General features: G+C 38.3%; 1 non-coding gene across 1 annotated transcript; it reads right to left on the bottom strand.

Annotated features, from left to right (window-relative positions):
- Positions 1–8,676: 8,676 nt before the first annotated feature.
- On the bottom strand, positions 8,677–8,779 carry LOC115067458. The gene has a single exon (XR_003846874.1). It is a non-coding gene; the product is annotated as a U6 spliceosomal RNA (small nuclear RNA).
- Between the last annotated feature and the right edge of the window lie 2,595 nt (positions 8,780–11,374).

Raw genomic sequence — 11,374 nt, 5'->3', positions numbered from 1 at the left:
ATTTTTTTTTTTTTTTTTTTTTTTTTTTTTTTGTCTTTTTGAAGCCGGGTCACCCTGTAGCCCCAGCTGTCCAGGAACTCACTATGTAGAACAGGCTGGCCTTGAACTCACAGAGATCTGCCTGCCTCTGCCTCCCGAGTGCTGGGACTACAGGTGTGCGGTGCCACACCCGCCTCTATATTTTGACTTTTAAAGTCAGCTGATTTATTTCTAAAAATTTTCCTTAGGTAAATCATTTATTTTACTTTCCTTCATTGGTTCTATAAAGTTTTAAGGCTTTGTTTGGAAGATAAATAAATGCATATGGATCATACAACTTAGCTTCTCCTGCATAACAATAGCAGACAGGAAATTGGCTAGAGAGCTCCATTCACTATTCCCTTGCATCCTGCAGTCTTTGAGTGAAATTAGAGCCCCAGTTACCTCATTTGCATAGGTCTTTTGATGACACTTTTTATTAGTACTTTTTCATGGCTGATTTTGGATCTTTGCATTGATTGATTGATTGATTGATTAAGAGGGACAGATTTTGAACAAATGTTGAAACTAGCAGTAATATTTCTCCTCAAGAATTTGAAATGGTGGGGCTGAAGAGACAGCTCAGTGGTTAAGACAATCATCTGCTCTTGCAGAGAACCCAGGTTCAGTTCTCAGCACCCACATGGCACCTAACAACCATCCACAGGTCAGTTTCAGGGGATCCCATGCCCTCTTCTGACCTCCATTGCACAACACAGTGCACCTACATACATGTAGGCAATACTCACATACACATAAAATAAAAATAAATAATAAATAAAATGTTCTTTAAAAAAGAATCAGAAATGGATGCAGTAAATAGAAATAGATGAACTCATTTGTTGCCAGAAAGATTGGTAAGTACTTCCTACATGGGGATCCTGGAGCTTCTCAGATTTCTGCCATTGCATACAGACTACTTAGGATTTTTTTATGATTTGAGTGTGAAATGGCCCCCAAAGGTTCATGTTTGAACACTTTATTCCCAGATTTCAGTGCAATTTTTGGAGGCCATATAATCTTTAAGAAATAAGACCTTGAGAGAAGCAGGCCAACAGGGGGTTCTGAGGTGTTATAACTAAACCCCACTTCCAACCTCTCTCTTTCTCTCTCTCTCTTTCTCTCTCTCTCTCTCTCTCTCTCTCTCTCTCTCTCTCTCTCTCTCTCTCTCTCTCTGCTTCCCAATCTACTGAGATGTGAGAAATTCCAGACCAATGTTCCTACTGCCATAAGCTCTGCTATGGCTTCCTCACCATGAGCCAAGATAAATCCTCCCTCCCTTAAGTTGCTTCCTGTCTGGTATTTAGTCACAAAAATAAGAAAAACAACTAATAACTACCTTCTAGTAGATTTACTAATATGCCTCAATATCAGGACTTAATTTTGTTCTTTACAACTGAGAGACATAATTGTTACAAGGATGAAAAAGGATAGTATGCTGGATAGCTTTAGTGTCATCTTGACACACCTGGGTTGAGGGAGCCTCAGTTGGGGAAATGCATTGTGGGGCTCTGACTTGTCTAACGACTTCTTTCTGCTTCTGTAATTTGCTTGACTTAAAGATTTGACTTAAAGATTTAACCCCTGCCATAACTTTAGGGGGGAATGAAGACGCAAAATGCAAGAGTCAAAATACACTGATTCCATTTTGGCTAGCTGTTTCTGGCAAGCCCTGAGAAGCCCAGGCTTGTCATAAATCTCCAGTTGCTACCCGCCCTCCCCCCAAAGCCATAGATTAAGCAAGCCCCTGCATGTAAAAGCCTTATAAGATAAAAACAGAAACTTCTGGCCCTGCAGATAACAGTCAGTACATTCCAATGCCCTAAAGACAGCCCCTACCAATAAGAATCCTCCCCATGCTCAGAACATAGGACCATCCAATCATTTTAAAGTGCATCTTGCATGTGAGAGCTTCAGCAAAACTCCCTATAAAAAGTTTGCCCCACCCTGGTTAGGGGCTCTCAGTAGGGATCTGCTGTATCGGTGAAATCTGAGGGCCTGAGCTTAAGTCCGAATAAAGGCTCTTTGCTGTTGCATACACTCCGGTCTCCTTGGTGGTCATTGGAGGTCATGAGATCTGGGCATAATAGCCTCCTTTGGACTGGCCTGTGGCCACGTCTGTGGGGCATCTTTTTGATAGATGAGTGATGTGGGAGGGCCCAGCCCATTATGGGTGGTTCCACCCCTTGACAGGTGTTCCTATTTAAGAAAACTGGTTAATAGTGTATGTGTAATTTTTCAGTAGGTTTTTGAACTAATATGTTTTCCTCTTTTTTTTTATACCAGCTAAACCTTATTTCTCTCTCCTCTCCCACTCCCCAGTTAAAGTACCCCCATTTTTCTAATTTCCGCCTTGCCTCCTAAGGTCTCCCCTCTCTTGAGTTCCTTCTTCCCCTTTACCCCCATAGTTCCTTGTATAACCCTTCCTCTCCCCTCTCCCATTTAAGTACCCTCATTTTATCCATTTTCCCCTTGCTAACACCCATCTCCTATGGTTCTTTTCTCTCAGGTTCCTTCTAACTCTTTACCTCCTAGATTCCTTTCCATTTTCCTGATTCATGCTGTTACACCAGGATATATACTCACATATAAGGATCTGGTGCTAGGATCCACAAATTAGAAAGAGCATGTGTCATTTATTTTCTGAGACAGTGTAACTTCACTTAGTATACCTGTTTCCAGTTCCATCCATTTGCCTGCAAATTTCATAATGTCATCTTTCTTTACCACTGAGTAGAACACCATTGGTGTAAATGTACCACATTTTCAGTTGAGGGACACCTGGGTTGCTTTCATTCTTAGCTATTGTGAAAAGAGCAGCCACAAACATGAATATACAAATATCTATGCAGTAGGATGAATCCTTTGGGTATATGCCAAGGAGTAGTATGACTGGATCATATAGTAGGTTCATTTTTAGTTTTTTTAAGAGTTCTCCACATTGCTTTCCATAGGGGTTACATGAGTTTGAAATCCCACCAGCAGTAAATGAGTGTTCCCCTTTCCCCACATCTTCTCCACATCTGATGTCATTTGTTCTCTTGATCTTAGCCAGTCTGACTGGGGTAAAGTGAAATCTTAAAGTGGTTTTAATTTGCATTTCCCTAATTACTAAGGATGTTGAACACTTTTTAAGTGTTGCTTAGCCATCTTTATTTCTTCTTTTGCGAAGTCTCTGTTTAGATCCATAGCCCATATTTTTTAAAAAAAAATATTTTATTTATTATTTTTATTTTATGTGTATGAGTATATTGCCTGCATCTGTGTTAGTGCACCTGTGTTATGCAATGCCAGAAGAGGTCAGAAGAAAGCATCAGATCCTCTGGAACTGAAGTTACAGACAGTTGTTAGCCTCCATGTGGGTGCTGGGAACAGAACCCAGGTCCTCTGCAAGAGCAGTCAGTGCTCTTAACCAATGAGCCATCTCTCCAGCCCCCACCCCCAAAGTCCATCTTTTAATTGGCCATTTGTTTTTTCGATTTTTTGTTTTCTGAATTCTTAATATATTCTGGATGTTAAACCTCTGTGAGATGTGTCAATGGTGAAGATTCACTCCCATTCTGTGGGTTTTCTCTTCATTTACTTGGTTGTTTCTTTTGCTATACAGAAGCTTTTTGGTTTAATGAGGTCCACTTATTGATTGTTGACCTTAATTCCTGAGCAATTGATGTCTGATTCTGAAAGTCCTTTCTTACACCTGTATCTTGTGCTATATCACCTATGTTTTCTTCTAACAGTTTCAGTGTTTTAGGTTTCACATTGAAGTCTTTGATCCCCTTGGAGTTGACTTTTGTGCAAGGTGAAAGATAAAGGTCTAATTTCATTCTTCTACAGGTGGAGATTCAGTTTTGCCAGCTCCATTTGTTAAAGATGCAATTGAAGGCAAACTACAATACATAGTAAAGAAAAATAGCTGTAAAATGGAGTTTCCTTTCTTATTAGCTAACTGAAAACATTGACACATTATGTAAAATCAAAGTTTTAGATGTGGTTAAATTTTCTATTGTTGTCCATTAAAAATATTATCCATTAATAACCTCACCTTTCTTATTTAATCTGGGCAGTCTGATAACTACAACTACTAGCTGTAGCAGCATCCTCTAAAAGATACTCAACTGCCTGTATTATGGATGTGGAGAAATCAACAATAAGGTGTTTCCTATTCCAAATAACAGGTAAAACATGTGATTTGCTTTTTCCACATCCCAAAATACCATTAGAATTACCATTATAAAGCTAAGTTTTACTTTGCATGAAAGAATAGTACTGAGTAAGATAAAATAAGTTTCCATGAATAAAGAGCATTTGGAGAATGGGTAGCACTATATTAATATGCATGGGGAAAATGCCAACTCTGAATACACTCCAGGGGAAGGTTGTGATGGAGCTAGAGATGACATGCTATTCCCGGATGAGCACCAGAGAGACTTCAAGTATGCAGTTGTTTGTGGGTAAAGTTGATCTTGCAGGAAAATGACAAATGAGACATCCTTGGTGAAATACATCTCCCTTCTAAACAACACCGGAAAAAAAGAACATTGAGACATTTAGGGCAGTGTCTTCAAAAACTGAAAACCCAATGAATTTGATCCATAATTTTCTACCCAGCCAAATTAGTACATAAACGCTATGATAAATTAAAGATATAATTACACAAACACTATCTTGACTTGATAGGGCTTAACATATATGACAGAATGCATGAAATCTGGTGGGGTGGACTATGGGGAGGGGTCCAGATGGGGGAGGCGGTATAAAGATAATAAGATGTTTTATATGAAATGTACAAAAATTCAATGAAAAGAAAAGACAAAACACAACAAAACAAAAGCTCTGGTGTTTGATTCTTCCTCAGCTGAAAAGATCTTTGGAATTTACAAGTACATTTTCTTTCACCAAGACTTAGAATACTGTTTTAGTCTGCAATGATTGCTACTTTTTTAAAGACCTTCCACCTTTTCTAGGATTTCACAAACGTTAAATCTTAGAGTAGGCATGCAGAGCTCACATCTGGATTTTTTTCCTCTAAGAGTTTGAGATTCTTTCTTGATGGTGCTTGTACCAATGTGCCAACATATTATCTCACTTTCTACCAACTTATATTTTCCACCATTGACTAATGCACTGAGCTGTTCAAGGACATCTAGATTATTCCACAGACCTATGTGAATATTGATGCCACAGATATTCAGTTAAAGGTCTCTGTGTGAATATATACTTTCTTCTCTGTTGGGGAAAACATAAGATAAGAGAGTAATGGTTGAGTCTTATATGAACTTATTCAATATCAGAGGGAAAAAAGTCCTTGTCAGCTGTTTACCAAAGTAGCTTTTTTTTTTTTTAATGGGTATGAGTATCTTGCCTACACATATATAAGTGTACCAGTGTTGTGCAATGCCCAAGGACACCAGAAAAGGGCATCAAATCACCTGGAACCACAGTTATAGATGGTTGTTAGCCACCATGTGGGTGCTGGGAATCGAACCCAGGTCCTCTGAAAGAGAAGCCAGTGATCTTAACCACTGAGCTATCTCTCCAGCCCCATTACCAAAGTAGCTTTACAAATCTCGACTTCCAACATCTTTCATTGAAGTCTCTGTTGTGTATCCTTATCTCATTTGAGTTTGATTAGTTGTGATGTTAACAACTTTCCGTAGACTCGTCATGTATCCTCATATCTTCTTCTATGAAGTATCCTTCTAAATACTTTGCTAATTTTCCATCAAATGTTAAACTACAACTTAAAATTTCATAATAGTGTCTTTTGACTATCGATAATTTTTCACGTTGATAGTCATTTTTGTTTTTTCACTTAAGAAATATTTATTTTATAATTTTAGCTCCTAGTTTAGATCTGTAGTGTACTTAGTGTTAACATTAAGATTCTGTGAGGAACTCACATACAAACTTCTGAACTCACACTTCTCAGAGATATATGTCTTGGACTCTAAAAAAACTAAAGGAACTATATAATTACCTTATTTCAATAAATGCTTTTGGATGGGGCTAGAGAGACAGTTCAGTGGTTAAGAGCACATACTGTTCTTGCTAGTTCAGTTCCTAGCACCCATGCCTGGTGACTCCAGCCCACTGTAACTCCAGCTCCACGGGGATCCATTGCTATGGTTCCATAAGTACCTGCACTTGTGTGCATATACCACCCCCACATGCACATGACCTAAAATAATAAAAATCAATTAAAAACTAAATTTTGGAGTCAGTTCTCATAAATCTATTCTTGTATGTGTATGCATATATTTATGCATGTATTCATGTGTGGAGATAAATGTGTGTGCATTTATGTATGGACATGTTTGTGTGTGTGCACATGTGTACACATGTTCAAAGAGGCCATAGTGTCTTCCTTAATTGTACTCCACCTTATTGTTCAGGACAAAGTCTCTCTCTGCGCCTGGAGCTCACACCTGGCTGGACTGGCTGGCTGGCCAGCAAACCTCAGGGATCTTCCTTTTCCTCTTCCCCAGTGCTTGGCTTACAGGCTTGCAGCCCTGCTCAGCTTTCATGTGGGGGCTGGGATGTAACTCAGGTCCTCATGCAGGCACAAGCACTTTACCAAGGTCATTTCCCCAACTCCAGATGTGTCTATTCTTATTCCCATAGAATAATGACTCTGCTATAATTACAGAAAATGCTGATGCCAGGCAGACTCAATCGTACAGCTTCCCTTTTCTTTTTAAACTTGTGGCTATTTTAGGTTATTTGTATTTCCAAATAAAATTCATAAGAATGTCTTGAATTTCTAGAAAAAGGCTGTTCTTTGGTACTTTGGTATTTCAATTGAGACTGCATTAAATCTATTGTGCAATTAATGGGGAATTAACAATCCTTACTATGAGGACTTTAAAATCCATTAACTTGATATGTTTCTATCTCTCTATTAATTTAGGTCTTCATTAATTCCTCTCAATAATAATTTTTCATTTTAATGCAATGTCATACATATATTTTGTCACTTTTATTCCTAAGTAAAAATTACAGTGCTATTGTGAATGGACTATTTTTGGTTGTGAGCCTAATTACATTCTTTCTTCCTTTCTTCATTCCTTTCTTCCTTTTTCTTTTATTAAAAATAATTTCTTGGATTTATTTTTTATATTTTTTTCTTACAGATCCAAGTTATTATCTGGTTTTAATGCTCTTCAAATTCCTGAAAGAATTTCGTTTAATCGTGCCTGTATTTTAAAATATTTTATTTTATTTATATTTTATGTGCATTTGCATTACCTGCACGTGTATAAGTGTACCTGTGTCATGTAATGCCCATGGAGGTGAGAAGAGGGTGTCAGATGCCCTGGAATTGGAGTTACAGTTTGTCAGCCATGGTGTAGGTGCTGGGAATCGAACCTGGGTCTTCTACAAGAGCAGACGATGCTCTTAACCACTGAGCCATCTCTCCAGCCCCTTGCCTGTACTGTTAAATGCGTCTCTGGATATCAGGTTCTTAGGTGCCTGTTTTGTTTTTTGGTTTTTGTTTTTTTCAGTGTTTGAAATAGACCATTTCAATGACTATTAGCTCCCATTGTTTCTGAAGAAGAAGTCAGTCGCTGGGCATATTAATGTCTCCTCAGTGTTTTCTTTTCACTTGCTACTGTTAATATTTCTGTTTTTACCATTCAGTAATTTGCGATTGCCCTCTACTGACAAGGTGTGATTTGCTTTGTGTTGTTTTTTTGTTTGTTTGTTTTTGTTTTGTTTTGTTTTTTTAATTTGGGATCTAGTGATCTTTGGAATTGTATGTTAAAGTTTTCCACAATATTTAGGAAGTTTGGGGGTACCTATTTTTTCAACTCTTTTTAAAAGATTTTATTTATTGCTTTATTTTATGCAGATGAGTGTTTTACCTGCATGTATGTTAAATGCATAACATGTGTGCAGTGCCTGCAGAGGCCAGAGGAGGCACTGAATTTCCTGGACCTGGAGTTACAGATGGTTGTTAGCCACTTTATGGGGGCTGGGATCCAAACCTGGGTCCTCTACAACAGCAGCAAGTGCTGTTAACCACCAAGCCATCTCTCCAGCCCTGTTCAACTCTTTAGCAGGGACATTCAGCCTTTGGGCTTTGCAGTATGACATCATCTACAAGTGCTCTGGGCTGCATTTACTGCTATTCTTGGATGCATGCAGCCCCCAGACCACATGCCTAATTTAGCACTTCTTCCTTGGATAATTCTTTTTTTCTATCTTATTACCTACATTCTGACTTTATTCCCTTTTTACTCATTTATTTTGATTTTGTATGGATGGATGTTTTGCCTGCATGTATGTAAGACCACCAGATGTGTGCAATGCCCACACAGGCCAGAAAAGGGCAATGGATCCCCTGGAATTGGAGTTACAGACTGTTGTGAGCCACCATGTGGCTTTTTGGGAATTGAACCCAGGTCTTCTGGAAGAGCAGCCAGTGCTCCTAATGACTGAGTCATCACTCCAGCCCCTCTGTATCACTTTACTTTGTTTTCAAGTTTCCAAGAATTTGCATTTATTATTTATTTATTTATTTATTTATTTATTTATTTATTTATCTATTTTGAGACAGGGTCTCCCTCTAGCGCCAGCTGGCCTGGATTTGCTATGGAGACCAGGCTGGCCTCAAACTCACAGAGATCAACCTGCCTCTGCCTCCCAAGTGCTGGGATTAAAGGTGTGTGCCACCACTCCCAGCTTATTTATTTATTTTTTTAGGGGCCATGCTAATCTTCTCTGTATCATTTTAATTTTAGCATATGTGCTCCCAAAGCAATATTTTAATATTTTCTCTTCTTCCTGAATGGGATAATTTCTATTGGTCAATATTTAAGTTTATTCTTCCACTTCCTTGACTCTCTCTTAACATATATTTTAAATATCATTATTATATAGTTTCCACAATATTCCTTTTAAATTGCTTCCGTTTCATTGTTAATATTGTCAAGGCTGGTATTTGGGACCATGAGTGCTCATTTCTATACACTGCCTTTGTCATACGAAACCACACTCTGTTTTGTATTTTTTCCTACTTGGATTCTATGTCTCAACTTCTGTGGGAGGCCTTAAAATTGACTACTCCATGGATGTATTCACTTCTTAATCAATAGAACTTATAACTATTGGAGACTGGGGAGGTGGCTTAGCCAGTGTAGTGCCTGCATGAAAGCCTAACGTCATGAGTTCAGAGCCTCAGCACCCACACATAAAGTTGGGCAATGGTGATGTGTGCCTCTAATCCTGGCACTGGGGAGGTAGAGACAGAGGATCCCTGGAGCTCACTAACCAACTTGACTTCCAGTTTCTGCCTAATTGAATGGGTGTTGAAGTTCTGCAAACTGTGGGAAGATCATAGATAGATAGATAGATAGATAGATAGATAGATAGATAGATGATAGAAAGATAGATGATAGATAGATAGATAGATAGATAGATAGATAGATAGATAGATAGATAGATGGGTCACTTCCTCTATATTTCATTGAGAGAATGTTTTGAGTCCAAATTCTTGCTGGGTGGGATGATAGATAGATGATAGAAAGATAGATGATAGATGATAGATAGATGATAGATAGATAGATGATAGATAGATGATAGATAGATGATAGATAGATGATACACAAATAGATGATAGATTGATAGATAGATGATAGAAAGATAGAGATTGTCATACTTTGTTAAATCAGCAACAGAAAACTAATGCACCATCCATTTGATTTTCTTTTTATTTTGAATCAGCTCTATTGTACTATGCAATTGACAAAAGTACTGTGCATCTGGAGTGCACAGGTCAACTAACATAGCTGCCACATTTTCTTCTCTGTGATTTTCTTGTATGAATGCCTCCCTAAATTAAAACTGAGCTGTAACCATTGATGTTTCAAAGCAATAAAACTTCTACATTCAGCTTCCAGGGTGAGTATGGATTGGGAAACAATTGTCAAAGGCATAGCCAACTTTGTACTCTTACCAAGAGACATTCTACCATTCAAGAATAAAATGTCCCACTAGTGCAATAGTGGAGCAAATGTCATAGGAGTAACCTACCACCTTCTACTTGGATTTAAGGCCTGCTTCACAAGCTAGAGTCTATACCTAATACTGTTATCAGAGCCAAGAACCTGTGACTAGACAAGTCACAGGCCATAGGGGAAAGCTTACTACTATCTTTCTGCAAAATAGACATAGAATGAAACTAACTCTTAATGAATTATTGTTATGCCTATAGATTAGCACATCTGTTAACTCTCTCCAGAGAAGGTTTTTCTTGCAGCAGATGGCAATTTACACAGAGACACACAATTGTCAACATGCAGAGAATAAGAGAATATGGAGCACTTGGCCTAAATGGGGCACCTATATCACACCCGCTCCTCCAAAGGGTCAGCAACCATTGTACAAAAGGGGGTGGATAAACTGTAAGAATCAGAGGTAGTGGGTGAATACAAGGAAACTGTGTTGTCTGTACCCCACAGGTTCTATATGAACCCACAGCAGTTATGACAGCGTGCACACAACCTGTGCAAACCTAAATCAGACAGGGGCTCTGCATGGATGGGGGAGGTGAGCAGGAAGTCCCAGCCCTAGCTGAGGATTTATTGGGAATTGTTGGATGCTGGCAGAGGGAGAGTTAATTTTCCTTACTGGTTTGATGCCTGTTAGATGGACTCTGAGGGATACATACCCAAAGACATTTAGAAAACACAGATTAAACTTGATAAGCCTTTAAAAATAAGACAAATAATAATAGGGGACATGCGTCAGGGAGGTAATAAGGTGGGAGGGAGTCTGAATATGATCAAAATGCATTTCATGAAATCTTCAATTCAATAAAAATGTTTTTTTAAAAAACTAAGACTCCCTCTGCTTTCCATGTCCATTGTCAGGATCCCTGGGTTCTTCCACATCCTTGTATAGTTCATTATTCTGAAAGCAGTTTCAGCAGGGTTTGCAATCAGCTTTTGGGTCTGACCTCTATTATAGCTCCCTTGTTTCCACAAACACCCTCCTATATATTTAGCTGCTTTCCTACCCTGAACTCTATCATGTGCCCTCCCAGACCAGTGAGACTGTGAGGCGTTCCTTTATCAGAGAAAAAGTAGTTATAGAGCAGCCCTTGGTGTTAAACATGTTGACTTCCAATTTTTTCTTGATTCAGTATTTCAAGGGCAAATATTTTTCAGTTTTCTGCTTGCCTTTTGCACATTTACATTGATTTAGTATAGTTGTTTTTAATAATTCTGACTAATTCTTATATATTTTAACTTGTCATTTTGTCATTTTCTTTACTTTTAAATATAATTTATGTCTGGATTTAACCCAGGTTCAATCTTTAGAATATAGATTTCACCTACCTTCTCCTATATAGTCT

Source organism: Nannospalax galili, unplaced genomic scaffold (assembly GCF_000622305.1).
Source record: "Nannospalax galili isolate Female #2095 unplaced genomic scaffold, S.galili_v1.0 scaffold105, whole genome shotgun sequence".
Taxonomy (NCBI): domain Eukaryota; kingdom Metazoa; phylum Chordata; class Mammalia; order Rodentia; family Spalacidae; genus Nannospalax; species Nannospalax galili.
Note: the sequence above shows the minus strand (reverse complement) of the source record. Positions and strands in the feature narration are given on the sequence as shown.